At 38.3% G+C, this 25,393-nt stretch overlaps 1 protein-coding gene across 4 annotated transcripts in view; it reads left to right on the forward strand.

The window, feature by feature from the left end:
• Window positions 1–25,393, forward strand: part of PCDH9 (protocadherin 9) — a 694,049-nt gene that overhangs the window by 96,132 nt on the left and 572,524 nt on the right. The gene's annotated exons all lie outside the window — the stretch shown is intronic.

Here is a 25,393-nt window from a genome sequence, read left to right on the forward strand (position 1 = left end):
AGAGTTGCTCCATTTATTTTAAACAAAATAAATATTTCTCTGCTATAGCCATTTGAAGTTTATAATCTTGTTTTTGGGAGTGCCCTGGCTCACGTAAACAGGCTTACCCCCCTCCCAGTGCTAACAGAAAATGCGGGGTTCGTGGTAGAGGAGGGGAAAATTCTGTAATATAAAATAGTTCATATCTGTTTCATAGTGTTTCATAAATCTGCTTCCCAGGCAGTGGAGGAAAATGAATAAGAAGCGGTTTTGTTTGGTTTTTTTTTTCAAGCTACTACTATAGCTTTCTTGCTCAGCTGAATGGAAAGAAGTATATAAAAACAGCTAGTGCTGGAAACTAGATGTAAAACAATAGCAAACAAAAAACTCTTTAACAAGCATAATCTGTTGTCAGTGAAAGGCGAAGACATCATTAAATTCACAACACTGCTTATTTTTCTAATGTAAGTCATGGAGGAAGCAGTCATGCTGAGATGTGAAAAAGGAAGCAAGGGCTGTATCGTGAGCACTGCCATGCCAAAAGCTTGCATGCATGTCCGTCTCCAAGGCTGAACCTTGGCTAGATCTGTAGCCACCCATGTAGTGCACAGGGAGAGTGCTGTCTCTAGGGTGGAATCCACAAAATTTACTGCGATGAGGAGAGAGCTATTTAAGCAAGCTAATAGCAGGGAGCAGGGGATGTCTTATGGATCATCATGTATGGTTTCAGCAGCGGCAATGAAAAATACCCCTTCATAACTCATAGTCTGATGGCTACAGCACTTTACTTGTCAATAGGAGCTGGAATACTCTTGAAAGACAATTGAACTGTATCCTCTCACATGTTACATCAGTGCTTGAACTACTGGATAATTGGGACCAATGGTTCTTCCTGCAGCCAGGTTTTATTTTTTAAGTGGTACTTACAGTGGCACTTTGTATAGACTTTGATCTGCTACAGGTGCTTGAGAATGTCTGTAAGATCAAGCCCTCAGAAAAAGGAGGCAGAACATCTAGCTTATTGATCCTCATGGGGTTAAGTCTGCTCTAGGTGTGAAACTGTTGAGCTCTGTCAAAACTGACACTCTTCCCTATGTCTTCAAAAGCAGGAGCTTAAAGGTGTGAAAATCTTCAGTGTGTGAAGCATGGTGGGTTGATCTTGGCCAGATGCCAGATGCCCACCCAGCAGCTCTCTCAGTCCCCCTCCTCAGCAGGACAGAGGGAAAATAACATGAAAACCTCATGGGTCAAGTAAAAGACAGGGAGACCACTTACCAGTTACCGTCATGGGCAAAACAGACTCGACTGGGAGAAAATTAATTTAATTTATTGCCAATAAACATAGAACTGGATGGTGAAAAACAAAGACAAAACAAACACCTTCCCCCCACCCCTGAGCAGTGCTGAGAGGTGGGGAATGGGGGCTTCAGTCAGTTAGTAACACTTCGTATCTGCACTTCTTTTCCTCACACTTTTCCCGTGCTCCAGCATGGGTCCATCCCATGGGCTGCAGTCCTTCAGGACAAACTTGCTCTTGCAAGGGGTTCTCCACAGGCTGCAGTGTGGATATCTGCTCAGATGTGATCTCCTCCATGGGCCGCAGGGGAATGTGCTCTGAGTCTTGGAGCACCTCCTCCTCTTCCTTCTTCATTGACCTGGGTGTCTGCAGGGCTGTTTCTCACACGTTTTTCTTCACTCCTCACTGCCTGTGTGACATTTTACCCTTTCTTAAATACCTTTTCCCTGAGCTGCCCCGCACCTTGGCTGGGGGCTGAGCCGTGCCCTGCGGTGGGTGGGTTGGAGCCGGCTGGAACCGGCTGTGTCTGGCACAGGGCAGCCCCGGCCTCTCCTCACAGAGGCCCCTGCAGCCACCCCCCTGCTGCCAGCGCCGGGGCACCTTCCACCCAATAGACCAAGATAAGGCACCTGAGAAAGGCGGATGGGTTCACAGACACTGTAGTAACTGGGTTTTCAGGATTGTTATTTTGCCTTATGAAAAATTGTCCAAGTTCCCAGCCTGAATTTGTAAGAAATAAGGAGACGCTATTTTAATTAATTTGCCTTTAACTTACAATAAGATGTTGGAGTAACCATTTAACAATTCTACTCGAAAGTTCCTCTTCCCTTTCTCTCTATATTTTCTCTAATACTTATCACCAAAAGTTTATGAATCTTAATCAATGTTTGTAGAAGCTTTGAGAACTTTGACAGAACCAGTAAGTTCAAATTTGTCCAAAAACTAGTGCTTTGATTGGAAATTCCACCTTCTTCTTCTAATACACATTGCAAGCAGATGTTATCTTTTATGGTGTGTCGCTTAATGGTACCAAGATTAACCTTAGTATGCTTTCCTTATGGCTTACACAGAAAAGGAAAACTGATCTATGAAAGTATAATGGGTACATATAGACATTAGTCCATCGGCTGGCTTGGAATCATGTTTTTTAAATAAAAAGCAGATAGATGCATTCACAAATACGTAGCTGCCCTTACTAGCAATTATTTTTTATGATGATTTTGTTTCCATGAGTAGTTACATGTACTTCTTAACGCTCTGATACCTCTTTAAATGTATTGGGAAATAATGTTAGCATGTTTTCCTTGCAAGTAGTTTCTTTTGATTTTTATTCATTCATTTTTATATAACATCTTGCATATAACATTAGTGCAAAAAATGTGTACATATGCATATGTGTATATTTGATGTGCGTAGTATAATATGTATAGTATAATGAAAGCATTATTTGCGCAGCAACATCATTACGGCCACCCCAGCAATAGGAGGCAATATACTCAAGAAGAGACCTTTCTAAAACAGACTGAACCTCCATGTGATACTGACTTCATTCTTTGTTTACCTGTCTTGAAATGTAGCAAAGCTGTAAGAAAAAGAGGGAAAAAAAAAAAAAGTATTTCCCAGTGGACAGCCATGAGCAAAAAGACAGAAAGCTGTGACATGACATGAGATATCGCATTGGGGTGCCTTTGTCTTACTGCTGAGGTCTGTGGATTATCACAGTAAATGGTTGTGGAAAGTCTTTTAGTTATCTTTCTGAAAGAGGTGTTCAGGAGCAATTTTCTAATGTTGGCATCTAATTTGTGCTTTAATATTCAATGTCTACTGAACTATTTCTCCTGACCTAAGTGCCTGTATTTTTATGCAGTTACTGAAGAGGTTGAAGGTATGTAAGCAGGCAGGAGCTCTCTGTAAACCTATGAAGGTGCATAACTTCTCTTCATTGGTAAGTCAGGTTGCTCGTAAAAGCAACTTAACATACTTTAGGAAGTTGGATTTGCCAGGTACTCATGATGTAGGTGTAAAAAAGTTGTTAAGGTAGGCTGAGTGGTAAGGATGACATTTAACTAGTGTAATCAAATATGTAGTTAATACTAAGTAGAGAAAAAATGAAGAGAGGAACTATATTTTTATATTAAACTTTGAATGGGAACATCAATTTGAATTTTTATTTATTAGTTAGTTTTCTCGGACTCCAACTTTTTAGAATTGTACAATTTCACCAGAAGATTTAGCTTATTTCAGGATGAATAGAAGAAAGGTGTTAAAGGCATCTGTCTCTGTATCCAGTACTTTTTGCTCTTTGCAAGTCTCTGCTTTCTAGCAGTCTGACTGAATCTATCTCATGTGTGCTAAGTGTCTGTGTTTAAGCCATTTTTGTCAGGAGATCATCTTCAAGTCTGGCAGACTTGGTATCATTAGGAAGTCTTCCCTGATATTTTGCCAGCAGGGCTCTACTGAGGCTTGCAGGGTAGTGCCGTAGCTACAGGACTGCAGAACCGTACCACACACAAGCAGTGGCAAGGTGGTAGGCATTTCTGGGGTAATGACAAATACTTCCTAATCACTGTGGAAATAAGTGATTTTTTTTTTTTTTTTTTTTAATTTTTGGTTTAGTGACTCTGCCTGACTGTATGCGAGTGTTCTTTCACTGCTAGCTGTCATGTCTTGAGTTGATGACTTGGGAGCATTAGCCTACTTTTCCAACCACCTCTCATTTGTCCCTCTCTTCTGAATACAGCCATGATGTAGTAATGAAATGCTACTATTAGATTAAGCTTTTCTTAGTTTAATTCCACTTTATTTGACTGTATAGGTCATATAACTTGTGCATGAATATCTCCCTGGGAGAGTGGAAAACACTCATCATTTCGATTCCCATAAAGAAAAATGGCTTTAGCCCAGTTCAGAATATGTGCCCTAACCTGTTAGTTGTAACAGCAACAGCTATTTGTGCGTTGTGCCAGATTTGTTAGGTGTGATCCAGGAGTGCTTACTACTGAAACTGATCTAGCAAGCCTCCTTCATGGATTTGGATGGACTAGAGAAGGAGGCACTCAGTCCTGAGAAGGCAGAGGAGTGGATTTCATGCTCAGGTCAGACATATGACTGAGTTACAGAAGCTTCACGGTCACTGCACATCCTCTGAGCTTCAATAGCAGACTGTGTGAATACTCTTAGCCAATGTTAATTGAAGTGTAATTAGACATGATTCATTGATGTAGCTCAGCTCATGTGTGGTATGTCTCTATACTGAGGTCACTTGAGTGTGTGAGTAAGCCAAATTAGATAAGCAAAAAATACTGATTTGAAATAGAAGGAGGGGGTTTTTAGGTTAGATGTTTAGCAGAGTTTTTCAGCGACAAAGATGGTTAAGCAGCAGAACTGCTTTATGATATTGCTGTCACTGTGGATCTGGAAGACATGACCGTGTTATAAACATAGAAAGAATTGTTTTCTTATACATAGAGGTGACTTCCAGCTCTAGGACTGAAAGGTCCACAAAAGAATTTGCTTGCCCAGAGCCATTTAGTAGAAGTTATATGGGAAGCCTGTGGTGGAAGAGGGAACCTGATTGTGGTTTTCCAAACTCTGGCCTTCATTTGAACAGAATCTTTGGTCCACAGCTTTTGTTTACAATCTTTTAGATATTTTTTCAATCTGTCTGATGGTATGTGTATTTCTATCCCATATACACATATGTCTTTCTGACTTCTATTTCTTACTTAGATGTTTTCCATCCAAATTCTGAGCTAGGATGCTTTTGCTAAACCAGTGGTTGCCGGAAGAATTGTGAAGACAAGATACATATTTTGTTTGAGTTCCTTCATTTAATCTTGAGGGGAAATAAAATTATTTGCCTTCAATGTTTAGAAGATGTTCAGAATTTTAAGCAGCAGCTCTCATTCCTGCCTCTGTATGCGTATGTGCCTCTGGAGAGAATTGCTGTGAGGAGTGTCCTTTTCTGGAAGTCCCAGGGATGATTCTGGGTGGAGTTTCAGTGCCATAGTCACTTCTGGCTTGATTCTTGCCATGCATTCACCCTGGGGCAAATAGGGTTTTAATTTCAATAGCATTTGCTTTTTATTAATTTTACTTCATTGTGTATTTTCACTTTAATTTCATTTGGGCTTTCTTTTCCTACAGAAAAGTTGTGTAGAAACTAGAAAATAAATTAAAAAGAATCACTGACACACTAGGAGACACACAGCTCAATAACTCATTAAGGTTTAGAGATGCTTATTACATATATTCTCAATTTTCATTCACAACATGCGAAGTACCAACTCTCCATCTCTCTTTTGACTATGCACTGTCGGTAAAATGGATTACATTTTTTCCTTGCACAGGATATATTGTCTATTGAGATCCATGAAAATAAACACAATAAAAATTCCAATGAAATGTTATTGTATAGAATAAGTGGTTGCTTTTAAAGTCCCACTATTTCAGCTGCATTAATTGTATAAGCTACAGAGTTTAATATTTTTTGAGGAAAAAAATTAGGAACTTGTTTGAATTATTCATGTTTTGAAAATGGCCTGTATGACAGCTATTTTCATAACTCATTTTTACTGCAAGTTTAGCACATACCAAAACTCCCACTGAATTGAGAAATTAGGATAGTGATGATTTTACCTAAAGTATTTTCATGCTTTCTTTTAAAGAAATAGCTTCCTTACTGTTAATATGCTGCACATTGTCATGAACAGGGAAATACAGACTTATGAAATCACGCAATGCTTTTCTTCAATTCAGCAGGCTGTAAGATTTTGTCCTTAGCATTAACAGGATAGCTTTCTAATGAAAAAAATTTTAATCTCTCTTTCTCTCCAGTGCAGGGAAAAGCTAGACCCCCATTAATACACAATGAGGAAACTAGTAGCAAAAAGAACAATATTAAGCCTGGGATACTTTTTCTGGTTTTGGTCTGAAATTGAAAGCTGTCTCACTCTCCTGTCTTTATTCTCCCTCCTTGGACCACGTGGAAATAATTTGATAAAGGGTCTCAATCACCTTGAGTGCAAAGAGGGAGTAAGAACTGAGGGGCAGGATTTTTCTCTTCGGGGACCCAAGTTGCCCGATGCATGTAGATTAGCCTGGATCTTGGTTCATCTTCTCGCAGTCTGAATCCAAACATTCAAAGTTAGCAGCTGGAACCCTAATATCCTCCTTGGAAGAATGATGCTAGATCCATATTTATTCAGCACCAGGACTCTCATTTATGCAATCAAAAAAGGATACTTTATTTCCAGCTTGCCGCTCCTCTATTGCAGCAGCAATGTTTTTGTCCCTGAGTACAGCCAAATTAATAATTTCTTGATATATGCCAGGTTATATTGCTCTTTCCTGACCAAATAAACTAATTTAAATATGCTGCTTGTACTACACTTGGAAGCTGACCCTAGTAAATTGTGGTGACATCCAGAAAATTACTCATTAGGAAGAGGTATTTAGAATAAATGAGCTGTAGATTGAGGCAGCAAATGTGCTATAAATCTCTTTTTTTTTTATGTGTTTGATTTAATTTACAGTCCCGGTTCTGGTCCATCTTCATCTGAATATTGCTTTCTTCTTAAAAGAATTTTGAATAAAATATACATCCACCTAGCAGGATATTTTGACTATGTGCTTACCTTTGACAGACCCTTGGGCTTTAAAGGACAGTAAGAAAAGCACATTTGACCTAATAAAAGGATTTTTTTAGACAAAAGAAAAGCACTAATTTCTAATGAAAAACTGCTAAACATTAAAAAAAGAGAAAATCATGTGCCATATGGCAATTATACCAAAAGATTGAATTTATTACCAAATAAAACTGTTGGCTTGTGCATTTCACAGTTTCCTCCATTCACAACCAGTGTGTTTTTAGAGGCTTTCTGTAGGGTTAGTTGCCCAGACTTCTGCAAAAACAACAGTTTGTCCTTATTGCAGGAGGTGTTAGGAAATCAAATCCAACTGGAGCACCGAATGAAATTACAGACTGGTTTTATCCCAGCTGCATGACACATGCCAAGAGCTGATTTTTCAGCACAGACATTTAAAGAAATGAATACAGAATTCTATTTGTTCTCCTACTGAATGAATTATCCTTATTGTGTTTTTCATACTTCAGTGTGCTATTTAATATTTCAGCAAAGTCACTGTTTGCTTTCACCTCAGTGAAAATGTTTTTACATGTCATGTTTTCTTTTAATAAGTAATCTTTTAAGGAAAAGAAAAAGTAACAACCTATGTAAAACTTGAGTTTGATTGGTAAATAATGTTTGTGTGTCATAGACTTATTGTATCAATGATAGCCAGTTGATAGCCATAATGACTTATAACAGCTTCAGGTGTGACATGTTGCATTGTTGCTGTTGTTTTATCGAATGACATTTTTTTCTGAAAAAAAAAAAAACCAACCCTATGGGATTTCAGAGCAATTCAGTCACTGGCATTACAGAAAATTCCTGCGAAAGTTCTAATTTTGCCTGGTCTCACTGAGCCTGCTAATGAACACTCACATCCCAACATGATTTTGAATCTTTAAAAATATGTATTTAATATCTGAACTTTTGTGCCATCAATTTCCTTTCTAATGTGCAGTTCTAATTAGGTCACATTATGGAAAGTATTTCCTTTCTTCCTCCCCCTCCCACCTACTGCTGCTGTTCATCTATGAAAGTGGACATTTGCATTATCACCTCACATAAGATTTGTAGTCTGGAGTTGTGAGGCTGAGATGCAGTTAGCATGCGTTTAGTATGCATATTTAGACGACATGCATACAGAGCTTTCAATGTGGCTTGCATCCAAGTTGTAAAACTACCTTGGTTGTGGGGTTTTGTTTTTTTTTTTAATGCAGCCACCTACTGAATGAACTTTCTTGGTGTGTTCAGCAGTGCTTACTGCATTCAAATTCTATTGCCAAAAAGAGGGTGAAGGGATAAATTTGAAGACGTGAGATCCCCTCACTTCCACTTGGGCACTCAGTGTGACTCTCACAACTAGGTTGGCAGAGATCCTTGAGACATGAAAGGGAATCCTTCAGCAAGGACAATGGTGTTTTTATTTGGCAGTAGGAAAAGATGCAAGGGAACACAATTAAGCTCCATACTCTTGTGCTGAATGGCTTAATTCAGCTATGTCCCTTCACCGATATTTCACTCCTGTTCCTGTGATTGGCATGGGGAGGAATACAGGAAAATGAGTCCACAGAAGCTCTCTTTAAAAGGACAACTTACTTATCTATAACCTGTCAAATTTGCCAACAGCTAGTGTCAGTGTCTTAAACCCTTTCTGAACGTACTTGTGCAGTTAGTTCATCAGATTGGTTCTGTGAACAGAACTCATCCTTGAATCTCTCCCCTCTCTCAGGCCTTCCTAATTTGGCATCTTTGGTGTTTAATGTCAAGGAAATAGTATAATGTGAATTTATGAAAAATATTTTCAGCAAGTTCATGCTGATATAGAATTTCCCTGAGAGGCAACATTAATAATGGGTTGGCACAACACATTTGCTGGAGTGGGTTTGATGCCTTGATTGAGTTTCCGTGGTGCGTTTGTTGTTGCTTTGGGGAACATGCGGATATTGGGTTCAACAGACCATAGAATTTTGAATTAACCTCTCTTTTTCTCTTCATGAATATAATGGCTTCACAATCTGTTCTTGCTTTGGCCTTTTATTTAAGGGAAGAAGAGAAGCTTTGATTTAAAAAAAAAATGCCATTTTTGAGAGCGTTGTGAGGAAAAATAAATATACATAAGGAAACATTGATTCATAAGAATCTCCTAGGCTACTTTCCCTCAAGAGTTTCCTACACCGATTCTCTATAAAATATTCAGTTTAGCCCTAAAGTGCAAAAGATGAAAACCATTAGCACTAAGTTCAGATATGGCAGCTCCAGTTACAGCCTTTGTTTAGGAGAAGCCAGTGATGATTTTCAAGTGTTGTTAAACCCTGTAAGGGGTTTAATTTTAGGTAAATTTCTCTTTTCCTGTGAGTTGTAATTGAATTATGTAATTTTACAAGATGAAGACTGAAAAAAAATAGAGAAAAATATATTTTTTTTTTTATTCCCTGCTGTGTGTTCAGAGTATGTTCTGGTTGCCTTTTCAATCAAGGAATTTGCTTTGAGGGTCTCAAAACACCAGAGTAACAGTCTGATCTTTGCATTATTTCCAAAGCCTAAGAAGTTTCTTTTGTGCGTGTGTGTTTGTCGGGGAGAGGTACACACTTAGATGGGAGAAAGGATAGCTGCTAATAGAAAATAGTAGTTAGAGATTATATCTGTATTGCAAGATTGCTCAGGGTTAACTTAAGGGAAAGTTGGTATAATACCTACTAATGTGGTGATTTGTAAACTGAGGCACAGGGTGAGTGTGAAATTTGTGTTATTTAAAAATGGCATAACTGGCAAAGTACATAATCTTCTTTGCATATCATTTTTACTCCTTAGATTGTTGTATTACAAAGAAGGTAAACATTAAATTTACTTTTTATCTTTAATTTTTCACCATGTGTTTACTCTTTAAGTCCTGTTTGCTTACCAAGACACATGTTCAAGTGATTTTAATTTACTAGCTGCCTACTTTAGCTGAATCTCACAGTATTTTGGATATTCATCTCACAATCAAATGTTTATATCTAAGCTTTAAATTCAAAATTAAAAAATAGCCTGGGATAATATTATTATTTATTTGTTTTATTTTAAAGAAAACCTGTTATGAAAAGTTTAACTCTACCTTAACAGCAAGCCACTGGCATATTTCTGAATGTTCTTTCTACCTAAGTGTTGGCTGTGATTAAAAAGAATTAATAAAGCTCTTTCATACTTTAGCGATCTGTTTCCTGAGATCTTCATTCAAAGTTGTGTGGGTTTTAGCAAGCGAGTTAAATTGGGGAAAATTAAATTAACCTTTGGGACAGTCTGTCTGTATTCCAGACTTGCAGTAAATTATTTGGGTGAAATTTGTTTGCTCTAGGAATTAGCTGAAATGATGATGACCATAGTTTAGCTCTTAAGAAAATGGTGTTTAAAACTTTTAACATGCTGCTTTTTTTTTTTTTTTCCTGACAGAGGCCCTAAAGTGGCAGTTTCCTCCCTTTCTTTATAAATCACTACAGCAAGCATTAAAAGGCTTTTCATTTATTATTGTATGCACCAGGATTTTTTCCAAATTTTCTTGTTCTCACTATTTTATCTCCATTTTTGGTAACAGTGAGGAAGGCAAGAAACAGATAAATAGGTCTTTACAGCAAGACAAGCTTAAAGTAGCATAAGCATAGGGTGAAGCTGGAGGAGTAGGGGGCATCATGTTTTTATTATCAACTGGCTTAACATTCCTGCTCTTTTTGCTCTTGCCTTGCCCATACCAGCTCCACAGGCAAGAGTCAGAACTGGTTGCTGAATGGACCTGGCTTTCTGAATGGTCAGTGCTCATTACACTTAACAGCGTACAGAGAACTGAGAATCCCAGCAATCCTGTAAAAAGATAAGAAACATTTCTTTAATAGTTCCTTTTCTACTCTTTTTATCTACTGGGCTCAACTGTAAAAGTGACAAAGGAAAATTTTAGCAAAAATTGTCATGATGTTGCCAAGCCCACACATCTGCACTTGATTTGTTAATCCAACTTCTTGCATGACACAAAATGTGGGCAGTTTTGGTATCAGAAGATCACGCTGGTTTTTTATACGCAAATAGAAGGCACTTAGCTTGTCACCATATGGAACAAAAGTAATTACTGAGGATGAAAGGCAAAGCAAGACAATTAGCATGCTTGTTGTTTGTCAAGAAGCAACCTTCTATATCTCAGAATGCTGTAATTCAGGTTTCATGATGAGGGTTTTTGGGAAAGCACCAGAAGTAGTGATTTGAAAGATTTATTCATTTATTGCAGTGACAAATGCAATGGAAACCTGTTCAGAGGCTTGCTTTATACTCAATTACTTCTTGTAACTGATTCATTTATCAGGTATTTGACTAGGAGGAACTCAGTATAACATTATATTGATGTAGATCAGTGCAGAACAAAATATGTTGAATTTCAGAGGCTTGCCTGTACAGCAGAGCTGATTATCACTGTATCTTAAATATCAGGTATTTTCTTTGATAGCATTTGCCACCTGTTAAACATGATCTTTTTGAAGTAGTCTTATGGCATGGTAATTTATAATGATAAATATAAGGACATTGTAGCTCTGTAGAAAAAATGTAAAGATATTGCTCATAATTTCCTGTCTTCTTTCATGTGATTTCAGTCAAAGATACAAAAGGGGCTATCCTTCTGCTGAATGAGGTGGGTCCCCTGGTGACAGAGGATACAGAGAAGGCAGAGTTATTGAATGACTTCTTTGCTTCAGTCTTTACTGTTAAGGCCAGCCCTCAGGAATCCCAGACCCTGGAGGCAGGAGAGAAAGTCTGGAGAAAGGAAGACCTTCCCTTGGTTGAGGAGGATTGGGTTAGACAACATTTAGGCAAACTCAGCATCCACAAATCCATAGGGCCTGATGGGATGCACCCACGAGTGCTGAGGGAGCTGGCAGATGTTATTGCTAGGCCGCTTTCCATCATCTTTGAAAGGTCCTGGAGAACAGGAGAGGTGCCTGAGGACTGGAGGAAAGCCAATGTCACTCTGGTCTTCAAAAAGGGCAAGAAGGAGGACCTGGGAGATTACAGGCCAGTCAGCCTCACCTCCATCCCTGGAAAGATGATGGAAGAGCTTATTCTGGATGTCATCAATAAGCATGTGGAGGAGAAGAAGGTTATTGGGGGTGATCAACATGGATTCACCAAGGGGAAGTCATGCCTGACCAATCTGATAGCCTTCTGTGATGGCATGACTAGCTGGGTGGATGAGGGAAGAGCAGTGGATGTTGTCTACCTTGACTTCAGCAAGGCTTTTGACACCGTCTCCCATAACAGCCTCATAGGCAACCTTAGGAAGTGCAGGTTAGGTAAGTGGACAGTGAGGTGGATCGAGAACTGGCTGAATGACAGGGCTCAGAGGGTTGTGATAAGCAGTGCAGAGTCTAGTTGGAGGCCTGTAGCTAGCGGTGTGCCCCAGGGGTCAGTGCTGGGTCCGGTCTTCAACATATTCATCAATGACCTGGACGAGGGGACGGAGTGTACCCTCAGCAGGTTTGCTGACAATACTAAACTGGGAGGAGTGGCCGACGCACCAGGTGTGCTGCCATTCAGCGAGACCTGGACAGGCTAGAGAGTTGGGCAGAGAGGAAACAAGTGAAATTCAATCAGGGCAAGTGTAGGGTCCTGCAGTCAGGGAGGAATAACCCCAAGCACCAGTACAGGTTAGGGGTTGACCTGCTCGGAAGCAGCTCTGCAGAGAAGGACTTGAGAGTCCTGGTGGACAAGAAGTTAACCATGAGCCAGCCATGTGCCCTTGTGGCCAAGAAGTGCATTCAGCAGAGCGTGGCCAGCAGGTCGAGGGAGGTTATCCTCCCCCTCTGCTCTGCCCTGGTGAAGCCACATCTGGAATATTGTGTCCAGTTCTGGGCTCCCCAGTTCAAGAAAGACAGGAAACTACTGGGGAGAGTCCAGGGAAGGGCTACAAGGATGATGAGGCGACTGGAGCATCTCTCTTAAGAGGAAAGGCTGAGAGAGCTGGGTCTGTTTAGCTTGGAGAAGAGAAGACTGAGAGAGGATCTTATCAATGCTTTTAAATATGTAAAGGGTGGATGTCAAGGGGATGGGGCCAGACTCTTTTCAGTGGTGCCTAGCAAGAGGACAAGGGGCAATGGGCACAAACTGGAACACAGAAAGTTCCATCTGAACATGAGGAAAAACTACTGTACTCTGAGGGTTACTGAGCACTGGAACAGGCTGCCCAGAGAGGTTGTGGAGTCTCCTTCCCTGGAGATATTCAAAACCTGCCTGGATGCGATCCTGTGCAACCTGCTCTAGGTGATCCTGCTTTAGCAGGGGGGTTGGACTAGATGATCTCCAGACGTCCCTTCCAACCCCTACCATTCTGTGATTGTATGATTCTGTGTTCATAAAATATTGTCTGATAATTGTGAAATGATTGCAATATTCTGAAAACAGATGCTATGTACTTAAGTTAAAAATTAAGAATGTCTTGATGATCTTTAATAAGAAATACCAAACTTGATTAAAAAAAGCCCAAAACCCCAGAAATTTTGTCATATGCAATTAATGTTCTGAAATGGAATGCTATACCCTCATGCATCATTCTGCTTCAAGTCATTTGTATGTCTGCATATGTATATATCTATTACTTATGTGGTTACTATAATACTGGAGTTACGATGAGAAAATGAAGCCAGAGAGGATAGGTTACACACACAAAAAAGGGTCATTTTCTAGTTGACCTAGGTGATGAAACTGTTGACTTACTAGTTGCCAACAGAGCTACAGTACATTTTTTGCCTGACTCACATGAGAATAGCAGCAACTTGTCCAAGGGCTGTGTTTTTGTTTCCTTTTTGTATTTCAAAGACAGCAGCCTTAATTAAGATTTGTGGGATGACTTCAGCTGAATTTTTCTTCATTTAGTCAAAGCCTTTAAATTTCTTAATAGTGCTGTTTATAGTATGCTAATTTGAGTTAATTTTACTGCACTAGATGATACACTGATTTAGAAATGCATGTAGTAGTACAAATTTGAGTGGAAGAAGACCCTTTCTTGGTTTATTCTTGTAGACACGTATTGTCTGCTCTGACCTGCAATTCATGTAATAAATCATTTTTAACGCTGTCACAGGTGTCCTTTTGAGTTTAAGTATGCTTTCCGTTCATATTGTCTGCTATAATTTTTTTTCTGATGTATGGCTCATTATCACATCATTCTGTGTGTGCAAGTATTTTTATAGCATCAGCTTTTGTAGCCATTTCTAGTTTCATAGCTGAATTTCCTATACTCATTTTTGAGTTTCGTATTCAAACTGTATGCATGAGCTTTAAAATACCATATTCAAATCACTCTTGCAATTTTTCAGTGAAATCTGAATCTGTCTGAACCTGATTTATTCTCTAGTCTGAAAACAAATGGTCTGATCAAGTAATGGTTGAGAAAATAGCAAAGAATTCCAGAGTTCTCTATAATTTCATATATAGATAGCTACCTATAGCATTACAGCAGTGAGGGCTTGACTCTGCAGAAATGATTTATAGTAGTTCTTAAACATACAGGCAGTATTTCTGGCACGCTGTGTTTGTGAAGTACTACAGGACATTCTCAAAAAAAAAAAAGTATTTTTTTTCTCCAATTTGGACTGAAAAAAAAAAATCAGGAAAAATAATATGGTTGATGATCCAGTCCCTTCTGAAACAAAATCAACTATACCTAGGTCATTCCTGGCAGATGTTTGTTTCTTAAAGACACCCAAAGCTATGGGAACCCCAAAGCTTACTTAGCAATCTGTTTCAGTGTTTCAGTAACCTTCTTTACTGTTATAAAGGTTTTCAGCATCTTGCTAAAATTTAATTTCACTGATTCTTTATCATTGACAAGACATTCCTCTTTAGAGCTACCTTTTTTACATGAAAAGTTTACTATCATCTTTATCTTCAGCCTCGTCTTCTATAGCTTTAACAATCTCAGGTTATTAAATCTCAGATCTTTCCGTGTTGGTGAGACTCATGATAGTTCTCCTTTAGACTTTTTCCTGTTGGTTCACATCTCTTTGAGCTGCCCCAAACAGGACAGAAATAGTCTATCCCAGGGTGTCCCAAAACTGCAGCAAAGCAGAAGATTGGTCTTTTGTATCTGGCAGGTAGTTTTCAGTTTTACATAGCTAAGGCTGTGTTTCTTGCAACAGAAAGACACTTTTGATTTATTTCCAAATCGGATCTCCAGATCCTTCCCTGAAAAACCTCTACCCACCCAGTTGTTCTATATCTTATATTTGTACAGATTTGTTCCTGCCTTTTAGAATTTTGCATTCTAACTCACCTTCCGACACACTGGCAGGCCCAGTTTGGTGTCTTCTTTAAACGCAGTAAGCACTCTCTCCATCACTCACATTATTATTAAAACTTTAAACAGGCCTGCTAGAGGGGGAAAAAAAAAAAAGTAAAAGAAATAAATTTTTAGAAATAGCTTAGTCATGATTACACTATATGTACAGCTATCTAATCAGTTTTGCACCAACGCTATATTAGTACCACTTATACAAGCTTTCTCTTTTTCTCTTTTTTGGATGTTTGAGAATTTTCTGTGAGACAAGAGCTACATAAATGACCTTGCTTGAAACTCACCTTTCTTGCTCACAACTCACCTTTCTTGCTTGCCACTCACCTCTCCACAAGGTCTGTTACCATTTTGTGGAGAGATTTAATTCTGTTGACATAATTTGTTCTTAAAGGATTGACTAATTCTTAACTAATTGATTTTGCCTGTTCCTTACCTCCTTTTCATATTTCCAGCTACTTACAAATCATTTTCATTTGCTCCAGAACTTTTCTGAGACTCAACAGCTGACAGATGGATTTGTTATTCCTAAGCTCCCTCTTCCTTACTTTTTTAAAGATGAGTATTGCGTTTTCATTTTTTCGATTTTATTGATACCTCATGTGTCCTTCACAGACTGCTTTTCGGATGACAACATGGTTCTGAGATGGCTTTACCAGTTCTCTAAATATGCTAGGAGGAGGTTCATCAGGCACATCTGTTCTGAAAACTAATTTACTTAAGTACTCTCTAACCTTTTCTGTCTGTATTTTTAATTGAAATAATTCTTTTGTTGTTTGTATTAATTATGCTAGTCACCTCCTCATTGTTGACCTTTTTAATTAAAACTAATGCAAAAAAGACATTAAATGCTTTGGCATTCACAGTGTCATCTGTCAGTAACTTTTTTTCTCTATTGGATAGCAGAACGTTTTCCTTTGTCCTCCTGTTAGTCAGTTTGAATAGATTCAGTTTGATATAGTGCAGGATGTGGATATTTTAATTATGTTTTATCCTCCCAGTAGGTCAGTTTAAATTTCCACAGAAGGGATTTTTTTTTTTCATTGACCTTCCTGTGTTCATGTTCATGCCAAAAATCAAATTGCTGGTATTCCTGGAAAGTTTTATACAAGTAAATACACATTAGTTAAAAAAAAAAAAAAAAAAGGTATTCAAGCCAAAATCAGGAAAAGTCGAACTCCAGAGATGTGACAGTTTTGTTTGCTGAGTGACACATTCAGCCCCTCATTATTCACACACAATGAAAGTGAACACCTCAGCAATTGGAAATCACTTTGGCATGAACAGTCAGTCAGATGATTTGATGGTGTGAACATTCCTGATTCTGTAGTCTACTACAGAGGACCTTTTATATGCTGGAATGGTTTTTAGCACATCTAGCAATTTTCAGTCATAACTGTTCTACCACAAGAGATGAGAGTATCAGGAAACATGGTATTAACATGAAAGTGTTAAAAAGAAACAAACGTGAATAAAAACAATATCACAATCTTATCTCTTTGTGGTCAGGCAGTTGAACTAGATGATCATTGCAAGTCCCTTCCAGCTGAACTAGTCTAGTCTAGTCTGTTCTCTCAGCATGTATACTGGCCATGACGAAGGCCTGCAATTGAATTAATACAGGTCTTACTAAGCAAATGTGTTGCAGGTCTTACTGCAAATACGTTTCTCTTTCTCACACTGTCACTCGAGCAGCATGATCTCAGAATGCTTTTACATGAAAATCTCACTAAAAAAATTAAAAATAAATAAAATTTTTGAAATTGGATTTTTTAATATCTGTGACAACACTTTCTATAATACCTCAGTAGCATCTATTTGATCTTGTAGAACCAACTGTTCCTTATGGCACAGTAACATCACTACAAGATGGCCAAAGATGGTTTAAAGCAGTTAATTGGGAGACTTAGGGAATTTTCAAAAATTTCTCCACCACCTGAAGCAGAATGAGGTTTTACCATTTTATGTGCAGTTTGCAGGCTGCCTATCAGCTGAAGAATGGGAAAGTTGGCAGCTAAGAGAATATACTCCTCGATCCTTTTGTCTTCTGATGGGACAGGAGTGTTGAACATGATGATAAGGACTCTGTAACTATTCATATTTACTATTAGTCACTGGAAGAGGAGCTTCCTGGCTAGATGAGACTGAGATTTACGGTGCTGAAAATGTATTAAATCTGCCCTGGGGAACTTAAAGGAAGACTCCACAGCTAGAGGAGAGATTTGTCTTTTGGTGTGTGTATAGGAGGGAAATGACTGTGGAAGAATGTACCTAAGAGTTAAGTTTAATCTTTTAACTTACAATATATGTTCTTCTGGATGAATATATCAAGAGGCTTTTATTGTATATATAAGCAAAAGGACATGGAGCATCAGATACCCATGTAAAATACTGTGCTATCAGGTCATAGGTTATTTCATGATGTTTTCTTGTAACTATACGACTTGAAATAAAAACTTGCCCTTTGTTATAATACAGGTTGTCAATGATGCCAGGGCTGCTAATGCACCATAAGCACTTACAGGCAATTTACTAAAGCTGTGATAGCTAAATTTCATGTCAAAGATATCTAAATTATTTGTGAGATTTTAACAGCTTAAAACGTAGCTACAATATTTTCTAAGGAATAGAAAACATAAGATTGTATTTTACAATGACAGTAAATTTAGTCTAAGAGGGGAAAAAAAATAATTCAGCAATATCTAAATAGCATAACGTTATTGCCACCACAGTGGGGCTTTTTTATATATTTTATTTTGTTGGTTGAATCCCATGAACTGCTTGCTCTTGCTTGGTTAGGTATGTCAGGTGCTAACTTGCTGTAGGCAGCACAGCAAGTGAAACGAGTGAAATGCTGTTACAGCCTTGGGCACCTAACATCCGTGCTGTTTGTTAGCATCATCAGACAGGCAATTCTGAGTGTAGATGATACTGACTTATCACAACCCCACATATCACAAGGATGAAATCAGACTCCCCAAGCAAATCTTGAAAGAGTTGAAAACATATGCTAGAGTATATGTGTTGTAACTTTCATCATTCTGTTCATCAAATACTGTTTTGAGTAGTTTACAATTACAGGCAAACAAAGCAAACCAAAACCAACCAACTAATAACAAAATAAACCCCAGTTTATTTCACTTTATGGCTTTGTATTTCAGAAAACATGTTATGTTAATCCTTCCATTATTGTCATATTTACAACATTCTTTTACCGTCTACCAGAAAATTTATAACCTTTCCACTAAATCTAAGAACTGAGTGGAGGCAAAAATCCCATCAGCCTTGTGATAACTGAAAACAATCTACCCTACCTAAACAAGGTCTCAGATTTCGTTGTTTATTTGGGGGCAGTGTAGCATGAGAAGACTTTTCGCAAATCCTCCAGTCTTCTTAAAACTTGCTTGTGTCTTTATTAGGCTGTGTTTCATTACGAATAAAACTCTTCTGCATTTATCTGTTGATTAAATTGCAGGTTTGTGCAAATGCTAAGGAAAGTTTAGCTAATACTGAAACCTGCTGCAGATAGTGTGCATTGGGGTCAGTGTAATTCCTGCAATAGAACTTGATGCTAAAATTACTGGCCATCAATCTAGTAATTGCCAATTGCCAAATCTTATAATCTCAGATTTTCAAGGGGTAAGTAACTATCCAGTATGTATCACAGTACCTATGTAAACATTGCTCTCTGACTCAGATACACATTAATTTTAATAACCAATTTCCCTCCATAATAATATTTTCTGAAGTTTACGTACCTTAATATCTAGGTATTATTATTATCACTTATTAACTAATAATTTTTACTATTTTGTATGCACAAATGTATTGAGTGACCTCAAATTTCGAATTTTTCACTTTTAAAAAGGAAATGGTTGAAGATGAGATTAAAAAGAAAACAATGACAAAACCAACCCACTCCTCCTCCCCAACCCCCCCCCAAAAAAAAACCCCTCCTATTTGGTTTTTGCAGTAATTTGCTCTTGAAAATGCAGTGTCAAAGACAATTGTTATAGAATCATAGAATGGTTTGGGTTGGAAAGGACCTCAAAGATCATCTAGTTCCAACCCCCCTGCCATGGGCAGGGACACCCTCCACTAGACCACGTTGCCCAAAGCCCCATCCAACCTGTCCTTGAACACTTCCAGGGAGGGGGCATCCACAGCCTCTCTGGGCAACCTGTTCCAGTGCCTCACCACCCTCACAGTGAAGAATTTCTTTCTAACATCTAATCTAAATCTATCCTCCTTCAGCTTAAACCCATTACCCCTTGTCCTGTCACTACACTCCCTGATAAACAGTCCCTCTCCAGCTTTCCTGTAGGCCCCTTCAGGTACTGGAAGGCCGCAATTAGATCTCCCCGGAGCCTTCTCTTCTCCAGGCTGAACAACCCCAACTCTCTCAGCCTGTCCTCATAGGAGAGGTGCTCCAGCCCTCTGATCAATGGCCAGATTATTACAAAGAAGATGAAATAAACCCCACCAGTACTTTGGTCCTTTTTGGTTAGATTAAGGCAGAGGTAGCTTAGTGGTTTAACAGGAGTCTGGAAGTTAGGAGGATTCTGTCTAGGCCGTAGTATCAGGTCCACAACATTTGTTCAATATTTTTGAAAAGGACTGAAATGATTGCATCCTTCTCCACCTACATGCCCAGGTTCTGTTCACTTAACACCCATCCCCACAGCAGTCATTTTACAATAGACTCTTTCAAACAATGCATTTTGTTCCCTTTGCTTCTGGAGGCTTTTGCATTTCTTTAGTCTTGGTTTGATATTGTAACTTTCCAAGGTAATTCTGAGTAAGAAATAAAGGAAGCCTAACTATATGTACAATTACAGTAGATATTGAACATGCTATGTGTGAAATAATCAGTGCATAGGTCATCATCTGAAGAAGATTTTCTTGTCATGGGCTAGAATTTAGTGAAGTAAACACTTTGAATGGTGAAGCATTAAGACCTGATACTTGTATTGAGAAATCCTTCCTCTTATCGATTTTATTAGTCTTGGAGAAAAATAGTAATAAAAATGGATTCTATAATAAATTAATTTGCAGGTTTTTTCTCTACTGCATAAAAGCATCCATTTTTAACTGTTAAAAAGCTGGTCGTCTTATCCATATTACTGAAACAGAACACTGTGCTGTTAAGTTGCAGTTAAATCTCTGGCATAACTGTACTTTTACAGCGGTAAAAAGACAGCTAGCTGAATTGGAAACGAGAGAAGATTCTTTCTTTCTGTGTTGATACAGAGGACTCATTAAATCTCATATCAGGCTTGCAGGCACTGCAGAAGGACAGACATTTCAGAGATCTTCAACCTCTTAGGAACTTTGGAAGTTAATGAGCCATCCCATAGTTATTATTTTGTGATTTATCAGAGGTTTGCTCTGGGCTTTTATTTGATTTTCAGATTGTAGTGTGATCTTCTATATGTGAGTGCTGGATGACATCAGCTCTAGAAATGCTGTATTTTCCAGTAATGATAGGCTATACCAAAATCTTTTAATGCTATTTGAGTCTTTTATGATCCTCCAAGTATCCCAACACCATTAAACATTTCAGGCAAGAATTAATAGGGCTTCATGGGGTTCTTCAGAGACCCAAGGACACTTTGGCCATGGTGAAGTCTGTAGCACTAGGATCTGCCAGGTGTACTGGGACCTCCAAATATTCTGATATCTAGCCATAGCATAAATAACGCTTCATTTCCTTCAGAGCCCTCAGGTTACTTTTGGGCCCACGTTTGTCTCAGAAGTGCGTTTGAGGTGTTTTGATGTCAGGATGAAGGGCGAGCATTTAGTATGGGGAGGAGGGCATAGCTGCCTCCGCTTTCCTCCCCCTTGTCCCTGGCAGTCTAGAGAGGCCAGCAGGAGAGCACTGCCTCAGACCTAGAGAAGCAAATAAAGAACAGGAAGAAAGGGAAGAAAAGGGCACCAAAAATGTATTATGATATTACTGAAGGATCAGTATTGAATAATTTTTGTCTCATTTAGGGTCATTCACTGATGCTCCTTTCCTGTTTGTTTCTCCCTGAAACTGTCAGAAATGCTTAAAAAAAAAAAAAAAAAAGGCTTTTTTACCGAATGTTATAAGGCTATCAGAATATTATTCTAACAAAAGCTTCCAGTAAAGAAGTATATCAGAAGGTACTTAAACATCTGGCAAACGTGAACCCATCCCCTCCAAGGCTAACTAAGAGAACCAGTACAGTCACTGGTGTTACACCATTTGTGTAGCTTGATTTATCCAACGTGTTCACGTAGACCTGTAAAGCACAGCAGTAGCATCACCATTAGAAATGATGATTTGCCTTGCCCATGTTGTATGTTTGAACTAGCAGGTCTATGTCAGAGGAAACTGAAGTTCATTCCTGGATTAAACCAGGTCCTTCAGACAGAACACTTAGAAGTCAGTAGCAATCTTTCTATCTCCTTCTTTGAGCTTTTGATCAGAAACTCAGGGTCGATTTTCTTCAGCTAGAAGCATCCTTTTGGAGAATTTCAAACAAAACTCAAAACTACTCCTCTTCACACATTCTCTCTTCTACCCTGCAAAAGTCTGTCCTTTATTCAGAGACTTTTATTCAAGTTTCTCGTCTTACTGTTTTTGATTACTTAAATAAAACCAGAAAAACATAACAACCATGCTTTTTTCTGAAAATATATTTATCTTTTGAGGTAAAATGAGTACTGGAGTTCATTTATCTTTTGAACCTAAGTAAGAAGTTAAAGAATGAGTCAGTTGAATGAATTTTTTTTTTTTTTTTAATGGGGGAGGTAGTTAAGGAGGTGAGGAACTAAAAAGATATTTGTTTTATAGCAATCAGGCCTTCTCGTGCTGACATGCAGTGTTTTTCCACTCCAGTTGACATGGTTAGACATCCTCTGACACCCTGGGGGATGTAAATCAGAGACTGAGAATTTTAGACTTTTTACTCGCTGGAGAAATGTACCCAGTATTTTAATGATTATTTATCTTTCCCAACTGCACATTGGCTTAGATGCATGTAGGTTTAAATATATATATAAATATATGTCCCCTCTCAAATCTTCCGAAGACAAAAACTTTAGTCTGTATGCCTTGTTATCATTTTCCTATACATTTTCCAGAGGTGTACTAGGAACAGCCTGCTGTACAGCTGTTCTGCTCCAGCTGAACAGGTTCGCAGGGAATGAAGAGCTTAGAGCAATTTGTAGGCAACGAAGCAAAAAGAAAAATCCACAAAGAAGCAGCTGATGTTAGCAGCTTTTAAAGAGATTGAAAGAAAAAGGAAAGAATAGGGAGTCGAATGTAGAACAGAGAGAGAGAACATGATTTTGGAAGGAATCTGAATTACTATTTTTCAAAACCAAGTAGAAGCTACAGTGCTTACCTTATAAGCCATGCTTTATCCTTTCATGCTTTTTACTGCTTGCTGAACAATATCTACACTTAGAATATGCAGACATTAAGCCAACTCTTTACCTTCGTTGCACAAATGGCTAGCAGCTTGAGACTGGCAGCCAAAGTTTTGTGTTACAGCTTTTTCACTGACACACACCTAGGCCTCAGTCAGGAAAGTATTTAGGATGTGTTAAATTTTAAGCACATGGTTAAATCCCACTGCTTGCAGTAATACCTTTCTGGAATGAAACCTGCATGTTAAACTCTACAAACCAATCTTGCAGTGCCTGTTTTCCTATTTGTAAGCTGGGAAACATAATACCTAGCTCCTATGTGTGTTTTGAAGCTTAATTCAGGGCATTTATACACCACTCTAAGCAAAATTCTTGACATGACAGAATTGTGGTTTATTACTATATTTCACTAGCATTAATAGGAATTGTGATGTGTATGTAGTTCAAAGAGATAAACATCTAAATTTGCGGGACATTACACAGTACTGAGAATTTTAAAGGGAAGACTGTCAGTATTGTCTTTAAATCAATAACAGAGTCAAGTTCAACTCCTTAGCTCACATCAAATCACACAGGGATTACTTCAAGAGATCCTTTAGTGCTTTTTTTTTGCTTTAGTTATTTACTCTCATACAAAGTGAGTGTGAGATATTAACGATCAAAACTATATATCAATATACAGTTTACTTTCCAGAGGGGGCTATGAACTAAGGAGAGCGGGGATGAGTTGAGAAAACCTATGAACAAGGTGTAAGAGCAGCTGTGAGAATACTAGATATTTTCATATGGACATTGTTTATAAAGAAAATAAATTCTTCACGATGTACAGATAATCTGATAAATCATTAAAGAGAAAAAAAAAAAACCTGTGGGAGAAAGAATGAAGAAAAACACTTAAAAATGTTGTGGCTGCTGCATTTTTTAACACACACATTAGTGATTTTGAATTCCCCATAAGAGTAGGTTTGATATTCCTGAGGTATGTAGTAGATGTGATGCAGTATCATGGCGCAGAGGGACCCATTATTATATTTCATACGTTCTTTTATTACCTGAGGGTGAGCACAGGCAATGGAAAAAGGTGTCAAACTTACTTTTAACCTTTGGTCTTAGAAGAAGCTAAATGAAGGGTTGAAGTGTATTTTAAGTTATTATCCTTAGAATTGCTTCTCTCCCTCTCTGTTTGCAGCTGGTGAACATGAATGTTACCCTGTTTGCAGTGTCAGCCCCTTACGTTGTGTTCCACTTAGACCTGTTGTTTTCACCACAGGTCCCTTCATGCTTTTTCCTCTGCTTTCTGTGACAAGCTATAGGTTGTGTCAGATAACTTCAACATGATTCCTGTTACAGGGGAAAAAAATGTGGGGGGAAAAAAAAAAGAGAAATATTTCACTTTTGAGTGATGGTAAAAAAGCACAAGACTAGCAAATTTTTTTTGAAACGTACACAGGTCATGCATCAGACAGAGGAGTGTGGCACCTATGCTTAGAAAGAGGAATAGACTGTTCTTAAATACTGGATGATAAAAAAATAGAGAAAATGGCAGAATATTCTTCTATTGCAAAAATATTATGGGCGTATGTTAGTACTTGCATGCTGCTAAAGCTTCTTCCTAACTGAACTTCAGATATAAACTGTTTGTGGAGGTCAGAGAGAGGGTAAACCAGGCTAAATCGTGTCTCTGCTTTAGAGAAGGCATGTGGACTGTGCGCCAGGAGAGCAGGAAAATTAATTCTAATATAAATTTGGAATGGAGTCAGAACTGTGTATTTTCTCCCTCTTTCCTGCCTGCATCCCCTGCCACACAGTCTCCAGTCATCAAATAATGTGAAAAGTAATGATGGAGGCTGATGGAGCAGGGATCCCAGTGCTGATAGCCTTCCCTCTCTTCCCTGAGAAATTGGTGTTTCACAGTAAGATATTAACGTGCAGATGTTAGTGTATCTTTAAAAAAAAAAAAAGAGAATAATGTGGAGAAAAATAATGTGGAAAACATTTTTTTAGCAGCTTTAAGGTTTAAGGAAGCAGCTCCAAAAGTCCATTACTATAAGTCAAGGAGACCTCTTCTGTGTTGCATAAAAATAAATATAAGATTCTCCTATGACTTTGACATTAGAAATCATTGAAGATTCTTATAGCACTAAGCAAAGTGATAATAAATATTTTAGTACTACTAACTGCTTAATTCAAATTCATATTCTAGTGTTCAGATTCATTAGTTTATTTTCCTTGTCTGACAGTTGTTTTGGGGTGGTAAAGGATGGAAAGTGCTGAACTCTCTCCTCACTGAAGCTGATGTCGTTAAGTGTCCTAGCCTTTACCCCATACACATAATTCTGCCCGTAGTTTTGTTTGAGTAAAGCCAGCTCAGCAACAAAGACAATTATTTTGAGAGAACTTTTATGTTACAGCTCTTTATTTTACTACTGAGGGTTCTCTGTGTTTAGTGACTCCATCTTGGGAATCTGCCTCATTTCTTGGCTGCTATGACCTTTGTGTTTATAATGTTGCATCAGTTTCCAAGCAGTCAGTTGGAGGTGAATGCTGTAGTATTAATGTATTTATCATCAATTCATGTGACCTGAACATAATTCCTTACACCCCCCACCCCCTCCAGGCCCCTTTCCCTTTTAAGCTCTGCTGTAATGCATTTTGTTGAAATCCAGGGGAAGTATTAGGTTCATTGCTTTTCAGGCAGATATGAGGTTTTGTGATTTTACGCTTCCATTGTAAATGTATCAGTTTGCACTTTCTATCATTGTAAGCTATTTTTTTTCCCTG

This window comes from Grus americana, chromosome 1 (assembly GCF_028858705.1).
Source record: "Grus americana isolate bGruAme1 chromosome 1, bGruAme1.mat, whole genome shotgun sequence".
NCBI lineage: Eukaryota > Metazoa > Chordata > Aves > Gruiformes > Gruidae > Grus > Grus americana.